An 18,749-nucleotide genomic window follows, 5' to 3' on the forward strand; every position below is an offset into this window, starting at 1 on the left:
CTCCAAGTATTTTTGCAGTCTTTCTGCATATGCATATAGGTAAACATTTTAAATTCTGTATCCATTTCAGATTGACTCTACATATTTGCATGCTTTGCTTAGTCTTAGTTTTTTTCTAGTCCCATGAATTTATTTCTTTCTAAATGAATTGTATATTCCCTCCAAATGGGACCATTTTTCTTTTTTAAGGGAAGGAGACATATCCTTAAGGAATCTGTCCATTTGTATTTCTTGGTGCCATTGGCAGGGGGCAAGCAGGTGGCTGCAGAATAGGCTATAAAGCTGCATCTCTCTTTTCAACAATTCACGTCCACAACCATCTGTCTTACAGTTCATTTACCTCTCAAATGTCTATGTGCCCTGTCCAGCAAATGTGATGGCTTCAAATACAGTTACTTTTGGCACATCTATTTTCCATTTCCTAGACTCACAATAAGACAACTTCATTTAGTTTGGGCTCTAATGGCTGTTATTTATCCTACTTGTCCTTCAAGATTTTACGCAAAACCTATTTTCCTCTTTTTGTGCATGGCTCCTAATAACCAAGAGGTTCCTCACATTTATGAAGCACAGTATCTCTTCCTAATTTCTCCTACTTCTTTTTATTTTTTTGGACTTGAGTTTCATTTATTGTGGACTTAAAAAAATTTTTTTTGGTCCTCCATCTTTTTATTTATTTAGTCATAAATTTGTTCTCTCTCTTATGCCCTTTCTTTCTTTCCTTTGTAAACTTCCCCCAAACGTATATCTCTAATGTGAACATTCTCCTTCCTTCTGCAGAAGCTCTATTTTTTTCCTTTTCTTTCTATACCAATTGATTATCACTACATATTTCATCTGCTTTCTTTCTCTTTGTTCTTTCACCACTACAATTTGAAATTATCCTCTTTCAATATTTTCTTCATCTTACCTGAAGCTAATTTTTTGCTGCCTTCTCCCTCTCATAGCCTCTGAATAATTTATCATAGACATTGAAAATCTAGAACTTAGATTATTTTAATTGTGTATACTTCCCTTTTATTAGGATGTGCTTTGAGAAATTTGCATAGACATGCAAATATAATATTTCATCATAAAGATTATACATACAGTAATAACAGCACAAGCTAATATTCATTGAATGCTTGCTAATATTTATTAAATGCTTATTAATATTTATTGAGAGCTCACTCTATACCAGTCCCTCTGCAAAGTGCTTTACCTAGCCAAACTCTTGGAAGGAGGTACTGTTAGCTCTTCAAATTATAGAGAACAAAGCTGAATTTTGCAGATGAAACCAAGCAAGTTAAGGTGTACGTAGTTTGCTGAAGGTCACACACGAGTAAGAGATTGAACTAGGATTCAAACCAGCTAGGATTCAAATCCTCACAGGAAGAAATCTCCTTCCAGTATAAGCTCTGTTTAGACACCATTACAGTATGGGACAAGACACGAAATTAAAGGCCAATGGAGATCACTCAGGTAGGCAGTGTGGCAACACAGTGTACACACCCCCTCAAAATGGTGCAGCTGCCCACCTGCTCCAGCTGAGAGCACCACGTGCTTGTGGAGTGGGACTCGGTCTGTGCCAGTTTCTGTTAAGTCAAGACAGCTAGAAATCCAAAGTATTTTGAGTGTCAAATTTCTCACTAGAAAAGTTGCATCTAACATTTAAAAACATATAAATATGATGCCAGCAAAGCAAAGACATCTGCATAATGCAATCCATGGGTTTCTATTGGAAGCTTCTCATGTCAGAGGATGTGCCTTCCTGGGTGAGGGCAGTCTGATCACCGAAGTTAGAAAGAGCACTTACGCCTGTTCATATGCCACTCTTTTTTTTTTTATATTAAGGCACAGTGTATTTCTGGTGAAAGTAATGAAACTGTTCAACTATATGTAAAGCAAAAGGTAACACTGTCCTTTTAATCTGCTCCCCTCTTCTATTCTTCCTTCCCACTTTAGATTGTTTCTTTCCAGACCTTTTGTTAACTCTCTTTTTCTATGCAATATATATATAAAAGAATGTATACAATATGAAGCAGAGTAATTAGACATACGACTATGAAATTACATCCTAATTTAAGTGATAGAACTTTACAAAAACATGTAAGCTATCTATGTAGCATGATCCCATTTCATGCTTCCCCCAACACACGCTAAATATATTACATACCATGTATTGATTGAATTTTGTGCATATTATTGCCCAGTTATTTAAAGCTAGTTTTATCTACCTATGTCTTTAATATCATAAACTGTCTAGTTTTATTAATATTACTCTTTATGCTTTATAAAAATGTTTCCTTTAGACTTCCGCATTATTTTGTTCTACAGGTACACACTGTAACATTAATTTTCACTGCTGCATACTATTCCCCTGTGTGACTATACCAAAAATTTTATTAATTTATTATTATTTCAGTGATTGATTTTTTTTTTATATGTACAATGTTGCTAGGACTATTTATGTACCTGTCTCCTGGTGTTCATGTGCAAAAGTTTTTCTCAGTAATGTATTGAGTAGTGAAAATACTGAATCTTAAAACTTGGTTACACTGAGAATAGTCCACAGGTCAACAGTATCATTATCACCTGGATACTTGTTATAAATGCAGAATTGTCGGTCCCATCCCAGATCTACTGAGTCAGAGTCTGCATTTTAACCAGATTCAAGATGCCAGGATAGGATTAGTTTCCTAAGACAATCTCTTCATTTTATATAATTATTTGTTTATGCAACCAAACAGTTCCAGGAGGAACATTGTCTACAAAAGGCTTATTACTAAGAAAATCCAGCCTATGATTACTTTGTATATTTTACCATAAAATATAAAAGAGATCACCTGTGTTTTTGCCTTTTCATTGTTTCTTTTAACTAGTACCACTGGATGCTATTATACAAAAGTAAAACGATTTTCCCAACTGGTCATCATATGTAGGCGATATCTTGATTCATGTTTCTAGCAAAACTTTCGCATCAACCCAAATGAAAAGCATACCAGTATAAAAGTGATTAATGTCCTTTTCCTTTTGATATATTTTTGTTTTTTCTCAGCATGTATCCTTTGGTCAGAGATAAAACTAATTTGCTTTAAAACAAAAACTTTAGGGTAGTTAGATTACTATCAATTCTAACTTACACTTGGGAGAATTGTGACATAGAACTGTTTAATATCTATCTCTCCAGGGTCACGAAAGTCACTACTGACTAGTCAGGAGCAAGACTTAAATTTTAGTACTTACAGTCAGCTATCTCACTGTGATGCTATGGTTTCCATTTGTTAGATAATATTTTTACCTACTATATCTTCACAATTATTGCAATATAAGCTGTGCGTGGTCTTGAGATGTTTCTTCCACATTTTAAACATTTAATAATTAGGCATAATACAATGAATCTGCAACGAGTACTAATATAACCTACTAAATCACAAACTACGACACTTTTGTGATGATATATTTGTATTTCAGATATTGAGACAACTAAAAAATGCTCCCTAATACTTAATGTAAACTCTATCTACTAATATAAAAGTTTATATTAGGTGGAAAAAGAAAAGGGAAGAAAAACTGTATTTTATTATTGAATAATGTGAAGTTATTTTGTCTAACAAAGTTATTAATGATAAAGAGTACGACACATATTTATATATGAACACATTAACCTGACTATTGAGCTACCATGATTTTTGAGATTTGATAAAAATACAATTGTATATTTGTCTTACTTTGTCTCATTAAAATTTATTTCAATGCAATTTATTTATTGCCATCCATGGAACAAAAATCAGGAAAGGAAATGACTCTTATGTTCACTCTTGGAAATTAATATCCCTATGGTACTTTAAAGAAAAACAAAAATAAACAAAATAAAATAAACTGGCAGTTCAGAACTTTAAAATATCCATTCTTAGATATTAATTAATTTTGTTAATTTTCAGCCTAAAGGAAACCCTTTTTCCTGCCTTTGTTTTTCTACCACCTTCTCCAGCCCTCACAGCTTCAGAGGAAGGGGAGAGGAAAAGAATGAGGGGAAAGAGAATTTCTTGCTTTAGAACGAGGTTTTATGATGACTGTCTGTGCTCTGTCCTATGAGATGTGTAAAATCAACACTTTTGTTTTTCCTTTGTGAAGTTCTTCCAACAATCAGTTTATGGATATTTGTGATTTCTCCTTTTAGCCACTGGTTCTCCCAGAGCTCCATTCCATATAGACTGCTCCCTGTTGGAGAATCTTTCTGAAGAATCTTCTAGGGCAGGAACAAAAACAGCTCCATGAAGCTCTGTCTCCCACATCTGGCCCACATGCAGCAGTTACACATCCATTGCTTTGACAAACTCTTGGAATACAGGCTCATCTCTGATTCCTGAGTCCGTCTCTCCTTTGCCTGCCCGCTTTGTTTGTTTGATTTCTTAGCATGACGGTCAGACCCCTGGCCATTGTGTCCCCGACTCTCAGAGAGAGATCTGCAGCTCTTCACAAGGTAGATCAGACTCTCTTCTCTCTGGATAAGCAGAAGAGGAGAGGAAAGGACGCTTCCCGGGAAGTGGGTAAACTTCCAATAGAGCAGCATCTCTCTTTCTTCCAAACAATGAAAAATAAAACTCTTCCACAAGCCCTCTGCTGGTATACTCTCTGTGGCCTTTATACCCTCCTTGTGTGTCAGGAGCTCAAGCACTAGGAAATGGGTTATTATAAGGGTATTTGGAAAGTCTGAATTTTGCTTTTGCATTTTATTTTGGCATCCGATATCTGTCATACTAAGGTTGGCATAGTGAGTTGGTAGAGACACCAACTCTTCAATTTTACATCCTTATTATGTAATAAAATCTTTATTGTGTGAACTTTGTCAACTTTGTAAAAGTTCACTTGAATCTTTGGAAGGAGGAATGGGAGAAGAGATTAAGGGATGGAGACGTTAGCATTGACCAAACACTTGCTGTGTCTCAGGTGTTAGAGGTTCCTATTTGGAAATTCCTGTCTACATTAGCAGTTCCAACAGTTCAAACAGGGAGAATTTATCATCTCTATCATCTTGATAAGTAAACTGAGGCTCCGATTTTGTTTTGTGCCAAGGATGATACTGCTGATGAGCAGGAGAGCAAGGATTGGACACTTCCATCTGAATGACTCCTAAGCCTGAGAGAATTGCTATTTCAAGTATACCACTTTTTTCTTTAGAATAAAATAATGTATGTTGCCTCCCCGCCCACCCTGAGGATGCATTCTGGAACCAACCAACGAGGCTCAAATCCAAGCTTTTACACACGACCTTGTGCAAGTTACTTAACTTCTCTGTGCCTCAGTTCCTCATTTGTAAAAATAAGAATAATGATACCTGCATTATTGGATTTTACAAATAATTTTAAAAAATCATTTTTACCAGCCTCATTGGGGAGTGGGTTAGTGGAGCACCTCTCGCTGTCATGCCAGAAGTCATTGGGTTTTTATGAGGTTTAAAGAGGTTACTATTTGCATTTTAATAAATTAGTGGAAGAAAAAGAGAAAAAGATCACTAGACCTTGAATCAGGATCCACGATGTTTGAAGTCTTTTAGCCGCTAACTGTTTGACCTTGGGAGCATCATCTAAATGACCTCACAGCAGCAAAACAGCCCATCTTTCCATTTTATTGGGATGATGTCAACTCCTGAACATGGTTGTCCTGACCTCCTGAACAACTCCTGAACATGATAGCATACGGGTGAGCATAGTGCATTAATGAAAAGGCAAGCTAAAGTTACAGGACTAGGCCCCACCGCTGACTATCTTCCCAGGTAGATACTTCTCAGTGTCTATCTGGTCTCAGTGAAACAATGAAAAGTCACAAGGACATACAGTCCAGGAAAGGCCTCATGCACACTGAGTTCTATAAATGATATGGCTATAAAAGGGAGCTAAAGTCGTCCTTGGTGAACATTAATTTAGCTGCAGCCATACCCAGTGCTGTTTAAAGTGTAGAGAGAAACGGCACCTTATTAACATCTAAGAGTGTGTTACAACTCCCATGCACCAGTCAGAGGAGACATGGTAGGCTTAAAGAACAAGTTTTATGAGCCACAAATTGCTCTTGAAATTAAATATATGGAAAAACATAAGCATTTCTCCAACACATTCACCTTAGAAAATGGTGATACTGTTGCAAGGATAGTGCTTGATAATGTTTAAAAATTAATTTTAGAATAATTTCTAGTTTTATTGATCAAGAGCTGAGGCTGCTTCTTAAAAAGGAATGGTGCTAAAGTATCAGTTCGAAGGTTCAGAGAAATCTTATGGGTTTAGCCAAGTCAACAAGAGCTATCTCTGCAGGCAAGAAAGGAGAAGGCCATGCTTTGTTAACAAGACCTTAATTTGTCACTCATCAGCTTTATAACTCCCAAAGTCCTCCAGTTAACATTTACCTTCTTCTCTTTGAGCAATTTTTGCTTCATAGTACAATGATTTACATATCTGTCATCAGATTGTGAGTTGCTTCTAGGCAGAAACTATGTTTCCTCCCTGAATTTCTCAGCACCAGCTAGCCCACTGTCTTCACATAGAATAAATACAGAGGTTTATTGAATGAATAAACACATCTTTGTACCTATATATGTATACCAGAGGCGCCAAAAAATGTTTACAAGTGGACACTTTGGTCAGCGTTGCTCAAGCAGTAGTTCACCGTAATCAGAAGTGTCTGGACTCTGATGGTAACCACTTTGAGCACCTCTTGTAATTGCAGAAGTCAAACGTGACTTGTATTCATCTTTTGTTACCGGTATATATTGAGTATTACAATTTTAATACAGTTTTCTTTTCTTAAAACACATATACATGTTCTTGGTACCCTCTGTATATTCATTCTAAGATAATTTCCACTGACTCCAATATATGTTTCAGTTGTGTTCACTACAACAAATAAAGCTTTATGGCCACTGACAATCACTGCCTAAATGTATATTATGATCACTAAATAATATAAGTTCCAAGAAACTTGATTGCCTCCGTAAAGGAAAATGATGCTGAACCAAAAATAAAGTTTCCAACTGGATTTTTTTTAAAACAAACTTGTCCATATCAAACACTATTTGCCTTTGACAGATTTTCTACCCAGGATGGTGGAAGTTACATGCAAGAGATTAAAATACAAACTGAAAGGAAAGTAACAAGGAGCAAGTCGTTTTAAAAGAACTCTGTTTACAACTCTGTTGTTACTTAATCTTGTCGATAAATGATTTGTTCTTAAAACTCTGAAGAATAAACAGTGTTTTAAGCAATTCTTGAAATTCTTAGTGTTTTCAAGGAAGGGATTTGTGATCAGTGCATTGGATGTGACTTAATCTAAGGAATGATTACTCTTTACAATAGAAAAGCCAAGAAGAGCTTGATACCATTTGAATGCTTCCTAAACCCTATTTCAACAGTTCTCAGATTGAGCTCCCTTTTTTCATGTGCTCATCGTCCTTTTATGTTTCTTGTTTCCATCACTACATTGCCTTCCTTCTAATCACCAAAACTAGACAGTGCTGGATTCCACTGATACCATCTTTCTCATCACTGGCCACATTTAATGGATCAATTATACTCTGAAAACTCTTTTAGGTCTTGCCTTTCTCACTGCCACTAGCTCAGGCCTTTGTCATCTTTGTCCTACTGTAATAATCTTCTAACCGGCCTTCCGCTCTCAACTGTGCTTTCTATAATACCACTGGATTTATCTTCCTAAAACACTCATATGCATACACTGCTTCCCATGTTAAAAAATAAATAAATACATGAACTATTTTTAAAAGCACAGATATAACCCAATTGCATCTGGCACCCACGGGCTGCATCTGATCAGCAAACATGTTTTGTTTGGTCCATGGTATTTAAAAAATGTATTGGTCAACATTTAATAAGTTGGAGAATTAACTTCTGGTATTCACTGCTTTTCCCGTAAAAGACCAACTAGTAATGGAGGGTTGACATTTTTCCTGCTGGGCTGATTTGCTATCGAACCAAAAAAAGCAAGTTCTCTCCATTACACCACAGTCCCCACCACTGCCTATTGTCTCCATGTCTCCTTAGCAATGAAAGTATCCCTCAGGTGTCCGTTGTTATAACTATTTTACTGGGTTTCTCTTACACCCAACCCACTTCCTCCACTGTATTCTAATGCCCGTAGCGTTAATGTTCCTTAACACAGTATTTGAGGCCCTTATAAGCTGGCTTCATCCTCTTCTTTTCATTTTATTTTCCTCTATTGCCCATCTTGTGTCTCAGCCGTATCAAACTGCTCTCTGCTCCCAGAACATGCACAGGCCAGGGAGTTAAAGGCAGATTGTCTGGGGTCAAATTTAGTTTTGACCTGTATTAGCTCTATTATTTTTGACCCATCACCTAATCTCTCTCTGCCTTAGGTATTTCATTTGCACAGTGGAGATAATCGTGCCTACCTCATACGATTATAATGAGGACTTAAAAGAGTTAATATGTAAGAAGCTTTAAACACTTTATAACTCTTAGCAAATCTTAGCAATTGTAAATTTTCCACCAAGCATTTTACTCATTGTTCATTTTATCTTCTGAATATCTAGCCGAGTGCTGTACAAATGTACAATGTCCAGAAAAAGGTTGTGACTTACATAACAGTGAATCGTGAGGTTTTTCTCTGATGAACCAAATAAATATGAGCTGAATTAATGTTGAAGAGCACGATGTGCGATCCACTTACTGGAAAAGTAAACAAACAACTGAACCAATGGTACAATGAAATAATTTTTCGAAGGACGATTAATGTGGCAGGACAAGGACCAGACTGCCAACGTGGTGACTGAGCTTGTGCTTCCTTTTCTCTTTGGTATACATCCAGGAGGAGCAGCTACATTCAAATGACAGTGGGGTCATGCAGACAGGGCTCCTAGAAGGACCCTAGCTGTCAGTGCACACTGTGAGTATGCAGCCATTGTCATCAACACCCAGGTGAGGGTAAAGATGGTGACAGCAGCCATTTTGTTGAGAACTGTTGTTTATAAAATTCAGCCCCGCCCTGGTGTGGGAGACTCAGTAAGTCATCTTTCTTGGATTATCTCACTAATCCTCTTTTCCTCCTTATCACTCTATCATCAGAGTCAGCAATGTGGTGCAGTATGCATGCAATAAATATTTGCTGAATGAATAATTAAGTACAAGTAATATGTCTAAGGTCGTATAGCCATATGAAACCACGATGTGAATGTAGTTCTGAGTTCTCTTCCCAGCATCCTTTCAATATACTTCATGATTGGATGTCTCCTCGTTACTAATGGATACAGGTTTGCTCCAGTTCTACTGAGCCACTTATATTTCATTAACTGTCTCTTACAATTCTGACTTTATATGCTCTTCCTTCATTCCTAGAAATTTCTTTTTTTTTTTTTTCCTCTGACTTTTATTCATCTTTTGAAATACAGCTGAAGTGTCTCATCCTTCCCTGGCCCTTCTTTTGGGTCAAGTGCCCATGTTTTTGTCCCATAGTTGGCCCCGTCTGCATACCTTTCCATTACCACTCATTACACTATACCCTTATCTCCATTCACAGAACATGAAGCCTTAGTGGCAGAGAACTTACCCCACTGTGTTTTGTGGCCCTGTACCTAGAAAGAGTTATCAGCAAAGTATAAATACTCAGTAGATCTTTATTGCACAAATATGTCGAACAAAAGACACCATAGTCCCAAGAAGGATAAGTTGGAACTATAGAGATATATTACAAGACTGACACATTGCCAGATTCAGGTAACTACTTATTGCCCGGGACTCACTATTGCCTTTTTATACCCTTCTTCTCTTTACACTTCCTACTGGACCCAATAGACAAAAATGATTACTTCCCAGTAGAGCTTCTCTACCTATGCTCTAGGCTATTTTTTCTACTTTCTATTACAAACTTAGTTGGCCACTACCCCCAGTTTTCCTTTTTCCAGCTCCGTGTACTGTTTCAAGGCCAGGAAAACTTTAAGTAGAGGTTTGTTAGTCCGTCTCAAAACTCAGAGCCAATATGTGACAACAAGAGGAGGTATTTCAACAGTAGTTGATCATGAAATAGATGTAATCATGAGACCACATCAATATTGTTAAGTGCTCTTGTGAGCATAGGTTAAAAAATGCTTCTATGTGGGAGGTTTCGATTAGAAGCCTAGAAGGTACAACTTGAGAGAAAATGAGTACTGAAACATTTAAAAGTAATCGGAATACCAGGATTTGAGTGTAAAACCTAGTTCTTTGGAGAAGGGAGACGGATATGCTTTTTATTTCCAGTCTCAGATTATCTCCTAAGAAAGTAAACCCAAGACTAGGTGAGAATTGTGTGGTTTCATTCTGTCAAAACATATTGCTGCTTATAGGCTTAGGGATGCTGCCAATAAAATATTTCTTCAACCCCCGAGGTTCTACAAGAATAGACTCTTGGATAAGATTATTGTTAACAGCCCAAGTGTTGATATAGCCACGAGTTAATAGCTACTGGCGAACAGCAGCCTTTTTTGTTCTGTATGAACAGTTCTTCCTTTACTACTCTGCCAAACTAAGCACATTTGGTGTGTTTTCAAAGTGGCACACAGGAGGTCAATGCATTAATCATTCTCAAATAGTGGGAAACAGAGACTCCTGTCTTGGAAGCCACTGGAAACGGGGTCCTTTCTGTTTTCAGTTTTAAGCTAGTAGGTGATATTTTTCCCCCTACAAATTCTTTCCTTCCTTTCCTTGCTTCCTCTAGGGCTTGTATATTTCTCCTCTCTTGGTGTTAGAATTCAAATGACTGCATCGCCTTTCAGTAGACAATTGAGCGAGATGGGGTGAAACAGGGTATTTTTTTAAAATCATAATTTGCTCTATTTACATACAGTATATAAAATGTGTGGTTAAAATATGTCTTTCCAAACTTTCCACTATTAAGAAAGCCTTCCTCTCTGGGTGCACTGGTATACTCAATGTTTGGAAACCACATGCCTGCCATAGGGAGTTGGGACATAGATGAAGATAACTTCAAAATCCCCCCTGGTCTTTGAGTTTATCTTGCTGGCTTGTGAGTTAGTGATAGATTGACATGGGTGGGAGGTCCGACTCTAACTCTTGCTATGGGACTGTGGGCAACTTACACAACTTCTCAAAGTCTTGTGTTCCTCTTCTTTCAAATGTGTATAATTATAAACCTACTCCTCCCAAAGGAGTCATGAGGCTAAATTTGAAAATATATGTTAAAAAAAATCTTTGCATGGGAAGGAAATTTCCTTATAATTTTCTCTCTCTTCTCCACCTCCTTTTTCCTCCCTCATTTTTTTTCTTGGGGGGTGGGGTGGATTCTCATTTCCCACATGTGAAACACATCCCTTTGCTCTAGTTGTTTATATGAATTCCACTAGAAAACGATTCATATTTTAATTTATTTGGATCGCTAAACAAATGAAAGGCAAGGATTTTTTATTCTAGCCCAAATTCTAGTTTCATTGAAAATGAACCAATTTGGGGCATGGGTTTCCTGAGGCCTCTAACTGGAAAGGACTCGAGATTTTGGATGACATTGATGCAGCTGGCTCTTTTGTTTAATAGAGGAGATCATATGGCTGAACGTCTAGTGTAATATCAGATGGAACACAAGAGCCTTTCCTCTCTACTCTCCGGATCTCTGTAAAATGTCCTGTTTGTTTTGAAGGTCAACGAGAGTTCTGAGCAGTAAGTGAATACAGAGCATATTAAGCCTGACCACTTTATGTTAGAAGTTTCCAAAGCTGATCAGCCCACAGAACGCTGACATTTTATTTGTTTTCATTTGAATATAAAATTCAGACATTTAACTGATTTTGAGCCTCTACTTTGTGGGGTTGTATCTTCCTTGATAAGCATCTTCCTCTCCAGTCTTACCTTTGCCTTGAGCGCCTAGTTTTCTTCCTGTCTTCAGCCTTCCTCATCCTTTCACCTAAACCCATATAGCATTTGTCTAATGCTTAGCACACTCATTGTTTAAAATAAACGAAGAAACAAACAAATGAAACCACTTCGGAGAATGGTTTCCTTCCATTGAATTCTATCCTGTTTCTAGTGCTCCCTCCTTCAACTATGTTTGCTTTTCCCAGTTTTCTTGACTCCTCTCACCTTGTATAGTCAATGCACGGTTACATTTCTCAAACTGTAATTCTGGCTTTTCTTAATAGGCTTTTTTCTTTTTGAAAAAGGACCTGATATTTCTTCCTGGTTAAGTTATATCTAGTGACTGAACTAAATGACCCAGGTCTAGCCTGACCCAGGTAATAAGGATGTCACCCTCCCCCATTTCTCCAGGGGCCTGGTAAGTACCAAGTGTGGCTTTAACTTCTAAGCAGGAACCAGATACCACTGTGACCACTTGTCCCCATAGAGACCTGGCTGGCCCATGTATGGTCCCAATGTTCTCTCTCATTTGTCCACTGACTTTAGATTGCTTCAAACATTTCCTATATTTGCAGTTAGTTATTTTTCATACATAATTATTTTATTTCCTTTTCTCACTATTACTTTGTAATGCTCATGTCTTTCTAACTTTTTATCACTTTCTTCTTTCATTTTTTTTTTTTTTTTTGGTATGGGTATTTATGGCTTGTGCTTGTCACAAAGTCAAGATAAAGAAAAGAAACACTTAACATATATAAAAAAATAATCACGAAAAGAATGACAATCATTGGGAAGTACAGCTTAGTCTAGAAATAAAAATGCACTCTTTTAGGACACCAAATACTCTTGGGGCAGTCTTCTAGTCATTTGTCCACCTCTCTGCATCACCCCTAACACAGTACCAGACATACAGTGAGAGTTTCATATCTGATCAGTGGATAACTGGAGGCACTCCTTTCTTTTCTGAAAATTGGAGCTGGACACCATCACAACAAGACGTTTGTCATATGTGATGATATCATGTCGGGGCAACATTGGCTCGACCTGGGCCCGCTGAAGGGATGATTCTACACTTGTAAAGTGAATTTCATATAATTGTACATATAGCAGTAGTCAGGGACATCCATGCATTAAGAGCAACACTTTAATGGATAGGCACAAATATTGTATCCACATAGGTCGCAGAATTGGGGATCTGGCTGCATATGGAGAAATGTGAGCATGTTCAACACTGGAAGCCTCACCTCCAGTGCTCTTTTGAATTCACTGATGCTGAATTAGGTGCCCTGGATCTTTGGTTCTCACGACTCACTCGCTGTAAGACCTTGACAAAAACCCTTAACCACTCCAGGGCTTAGTTTTGTCATCTGAGCAGTACAACAGTAAGCATTAAAAACTACCTAAACTAGATGATTTCTTTGAAAAGTGCTTTGTCTCCTAATGTTTGATTTATTCAACTGTGGGTTAGTATACATGAAACACAACAGCAATAGGCAAATAATAAACAAATAGTAAAATATAGCATTAGCTTCCATCACCATTATTAGCAGCAGTATTAGCATTACTGAATAGGCTTTGTGAATATGCTACCCACATAAGCAGAGGTCTGCTGGCTAAATAGTTGCTGCTCCATAAATAGGAAGAGAGAATTAATGAAATAAGCACATGACTTGACTTTCCTGGTTCACAGTAATTATACAATGTTTTGTTTTTGTTTTTGTTTTTTTTTAATCAAGAAGCCGTGTTATTCATTAAAAAAAAATAAAAACAAACAAACATTATTACTGATGAGGAATCAACATAGCCCCTATCATTTGCCCACTACATTCTTCTTAAGAATAGAAGATAGCTCCTAAACACTCACTGTACTCTAGAAAATGCACGGAGACTTTTTCATGAGAAAGTATACATTTTCTGGGAACTTCACAAGTCTTCTAATAAGTGCTTCAGAAATAACTGCCAGATTTAAGGACATTCTTGAAGTGGGTACAGTAAGGGATGAAGCTGGAATGAAAATCTGCTGCTTGTGTGTGGTCCGTCCCCTCCCTGGGGCCCCACCCTTCTCTTCCAGAAGACTTGCCAAATGCATTTCACCCAGGGGAAACAATCTCCAGGGTGGCATTTCTTTCCCCAAAATGTGAGAAAATGTATGATTAAGAGAGAAGAGTTTCAGAACTGTTCGAATGGGTGAGACGGAAAGAGGTGATTTTTAACTTCCTCCATTCTGGTATTTAACCAAAGTGTAGTGGTAGTGCTAAGAAGAGGTAACTGCATTTATTTGGCCATTCACCAAACATTTACTGAAGATCTCTTATGGACCAGGCAATACAGTGCAATAGTGAGGAGAAAAAAGGATGCTATGCAGTCCCTTCCTTTGAAGGCAGTGGGGAAAAGCAGAACTATATAACTGAAGCATGGTGGGTAAATCTTTAAAATGTATGGTATGAAGGGAATACAGAACAGGAAGTGCTAGCAGTTCCTGGGTGAGGCAAGGATGATGGGCAAAAGAGTCAAAGTACTTTTAGACAAAGAAACAACAAATGCAAAGATGGAGAGAGAGTGTAGTATAGTTCTTAAGGGACTTAAAGTACAAACCAAAGAAGGCTGCACACAGGTGTTGTTCACAGGACAGGGTTGGACAGATAGTCAAGAATCAATTGTGAAGGAGTTCACTCACCATGCTAAAGTGTTCGGAAGTTTTTAAAATTGTGCAATGGGAAACAATGACTTTTAAATAATAAAAAGAGTTCATCTGTTTTGCATTTTAGAAACATGAGCCTCTCCACACTTTTAAATCTGGGTTATGTGTGTTTGTGTTGGGGGAGAGGGTTGGGTGAAATTAAGATAGGTTGGTCGAACAGGAGGGTATTATAGTCATTCTACTGGGAAATGATACAACCCTGAACTAAATAAGAAACAGAGAGATGCAAACAATAAGATGATATGGAGTATGAAATAAGAGTCAAGCATGATCACCTAACAAATGAAACACCTAGAAATACAAAACCTACCAAGACTAAATCATGAAGGGATAGAAGATCAGAATAGAACTGTAACTAATAAGGAGAATGAATCTCTAAGAAATATTTTTAGACAAAGAAAAGTCCTGGACCTGACGGTTTCACTGATGAATTCTACACAAATTTAAAGAAAAGAATAGCAATTCCTCTCAAACTTTTCCAAAAAATATGAAGAGGATAGAATACGTCTTAACTAATTCTATGAGGCCAGGATTACTCTGATACCAAGCCAGAAAAATACATTACAGGAAAACTATAGACCAATATCCCTTATGAACATTGATGCAAAAATTCTTAACAAAATAGTAGCAAATAAAATTCAGCAACATATTAATGGATTATACACCATAACCAAGTAAGATTTATTCCTGACTGCCAAGATGGCTCAACATATGAAAATTAATCAATGTCAGATAACTCATTAACAGAATGAAGGGAAAAAAACACATAAACATCTCAATTAGTGCAGAAAAAGTATTTGACAAATACTTTTTAATGATTAAAAGCACTCAACAAATTACAAATAGAAGCAAGCTACCTCAACATAATAAAAATGATATATGAAAAACTCACATTAAACATCATACTCAGTGATAAAAGTGAAAGTTTTCCTGTAAGATCAGAAACAAGACAAAAATGTCCACTTTTACTACATCAATTGAATGTAGTATTTGGAGGTTTAGGTAGAGCAATTTGACAAGTAAAAGAAATAAAAAGCATTCAAACTGGAAAGAAAGAAAGAAGAATTATCTTCATTTGTAGATGATTATAGGTAGAAAATCCTAAAGATCACACACACACACACACACACACAAACCAGAATAAGTGATTTCAACAACAGCAGAAAACAGTCAACACATAAAAATCAGTTGCATTTCTATACACTAACACTGAACAATCTGAAAATTCTGAAAACAATTTAATTAACAATAGCACCAAAAAGAATAAGATACTTAAGAATTAACCAAGGAGATAAAAGATTTGTATAATGAAAAATCACAAAACATTGCTGAAAGAAATTAATTTTTTATAGAAATTAAACCCATCCTAAAATTCATATGGAATCTCAAGGGACCTCAAATAGCCAAAATAATCGTGGAAAAGAAAAACACATCTGGAGGCCTCACACTTAATGATTTCAAAACTTACCTCAAAGCTACAATAATAAAAACAATGTGGGACTAGCATAAATATAGATATATAGGCCAATGGAATAGAATGGAAAGCCTGAAAATAAACCTTTGCACATATGATCGAATGATTTTTGACCAGGGTGTTAAGGTCATTGACTAAAAAAGGACAGTCTTTTCAACAAATGTTGGATTTGTTGAAACTGGATTTCTGTAATCAAAAGAATGAAACTGAGCCCTTAGCTAACACCTTATACAAAAATTGATTCAAGAATGAATCAAAGAGTAAATGTAAGACCTAAAACTATAAAACTCTTAGAAGAAAACATAAGGCAAAAGCTTCATGACATTGGATTTGGCAATGATTTCTTAGATAAGACACTGAAGGCACAGGCAACAAAAGAAAAAAAATAGACATATTGGACTTGAAAATTTTTTAAAATTTGCATCAAAAGATAATATCAACAAAGTAAAAAGGCAACTCACAGAATGGGAGAAAATATTTGCAAATCATGTATCTGATAAGGGATTAATATCCAAGACATATAGGGAGCTTCTAAAATTCAACAATAAGAAAACAAACAATCTCATTCAAAAAGGGCCACAGGATTGAATAGACATTTCTCCAAAGAAGATATACAAATGGCCAATGAACACATGAAATGATGCTCAACGCCACTGTCCATTAGGCCACGCAAATCAAAACTGCAATGAGATACAACTTGATAGCTATTAGGATGGCTACTATTAAAAATAAATAAATAAAATAATAAGTATTGGCAAGGACCTAGAGAAACTGGAATCATTGTTTACTGTTGGTGGGAAAGTAACATGGTACAGTTGTTATAGAAAACATTGTGGCAGTTCCTTAAAAACTTAAAAATAAATTACTATATGATCCAGCAATTCCACTTCTGGGAATAGGGTCTCAAGGGGAATTTGTACACCCATGTTCAGAACAGCATTATTCACAATAGCTAAAACATGGAAGCAATGCAAATGCCCATCAAAATGCTAGCAAAATAAATGCATAAGCAAAACGTGGTATATACGCACAATGGAACATTATTCAGCCTTAAAAAGGAAAGAAATTCTGACATATGCTACAATATGGATGAATCTTGAGGACATTATGATAAGTGAAATAAGCCTGTCATAAGGCATATACTGTACGATTCTACTTATATGAGATACAGTAGTCAAAATCATAGAGACAGGAAGCAGAATTGTGGTTGCCAGATGTTGGGGGTGGAAAGAATGGCAAGTTATTGTTTAATGGGTATGGAGTTTCAGTTTTATATAATACAAGATGAAAAGAGCTATGAAGATGAATATATGGTGATATTTGCACAGAATTATGAATGCGTTTAAACCATTGAACTGTACACTTAAAAATGGTTATGAGGGTAAATTTTATGTTATGTGTATTTTACCACAAAAAAAATTAGAAAAAAAAGTGATCACGTGGATTCTTACCTGTACTCTCGGGTAGCCAGTAACACTCATCACCTGGTACATAGAGGATGAATTGACCTGGGAGATAATAGCTTCATTTTGTCCTGGTTCAGTTTGATGAAACACTGGAATTTCATGCAGTCAGCCGACTGGAGCTCATAAGAAGGGTTTCTGCTGGATATTGGGTTCTCAGGATGGACTCTATGGATCAGTCTATGTGCTCAAAATATAGCTGTAGAAAGAAGGAAAGAGAGATAAATGAAATCATAATATAGGCGATGCATATAGAAGGTAAGAAAATGTACCCCAGTGCTACACTGTTTGAATTCAATTTCCATCCCCATAATTTACCAACTGTTTAATCTTGAGCAAATTAGTTAACCTTTCTGAGCCTCTGTGTTCTTATCTGTAAAATGGGGATAATAGCACTATTTATCTTGGCACATTGTTGTGAAAATGAAATAAATTAATACTTTAAAAGTGCTTGGAGCAGTGCGTGACACAAAATTAAATGTTAGTGTTACTAGAGATTATAATAATGAATGAAAGACACCCGGAAATGTTTCTGGTGGGAGAAAACAAGAACACTGAGAAGAAAATCCTTGGGGCCCCCAGCATTTAAAAACAGAAGAGTGAGCTTGTTTATACAAGAAAGAATAAAACAGTGAGACAGAGCAGAAGAGTGAGGAAACTGAGAGTTCACTGTGTTATGGAAGTCAATGGGAGCAAACATTTTTGGTAGTGTTTAATATGGACAAATGCTGACTAACAATTCAAGTACGAATGAAACACAGGAGAGTCTTTGGATTTGTCAGCAATGATATTTTCAGTGGGAGGCTAATATTATCATACCAGCAGGATCAGAGGGCTGAGAATAAATAAAGGACAAGCATTGAAAATACTTTTTATACGGTGCTCTTGCAAGAAGCTTGACAATGTGAGGAAGGCGGGTGGTGAAGATGTTTCTGGAGGGACATGAAATGTTGATAGAATATTTTTGTTGTTTTTAATATAGGAGAGTAATAACTATGCTGATAAAACAAGAGGAAAGTAAGCCTGAAAATACATGAAAGTGAAGAAATAGATCAGTCAAGTTTCCTGATAAGAAAGAAAAGAGAATTTTCTTTGCTCTCAGTGACACCAGAGAAATGCCTGGAACATCTGCTTTCCCTCCATAATCCAACCCAATCCATCCCAGGTCCTCACAGCCTGTACTTTGAAATGTATGTTCTCTTATGATCTGACATCAAACGGAGGCCAACCTATGCATTTTGCTGCTCTCCGACTCCTATAGT

The sequence above is a fragment of the Rhinolophus ferrumequinum genome, chromosome 6 (assembly GCF_004115265.2).
Source record: "Rhinolophus ferrumequinum isolate MPI-CBG mRhiFer1 chromosome 6, mRhiFer1_v1.p, whole genome shotgun sequence".
NCBI lineage: Eukaryota > Metazoa > Chordata > Mammalia > Chiroptera > Rhinolophidae > Rhinolophus > Rhinolophus ferrumequinum.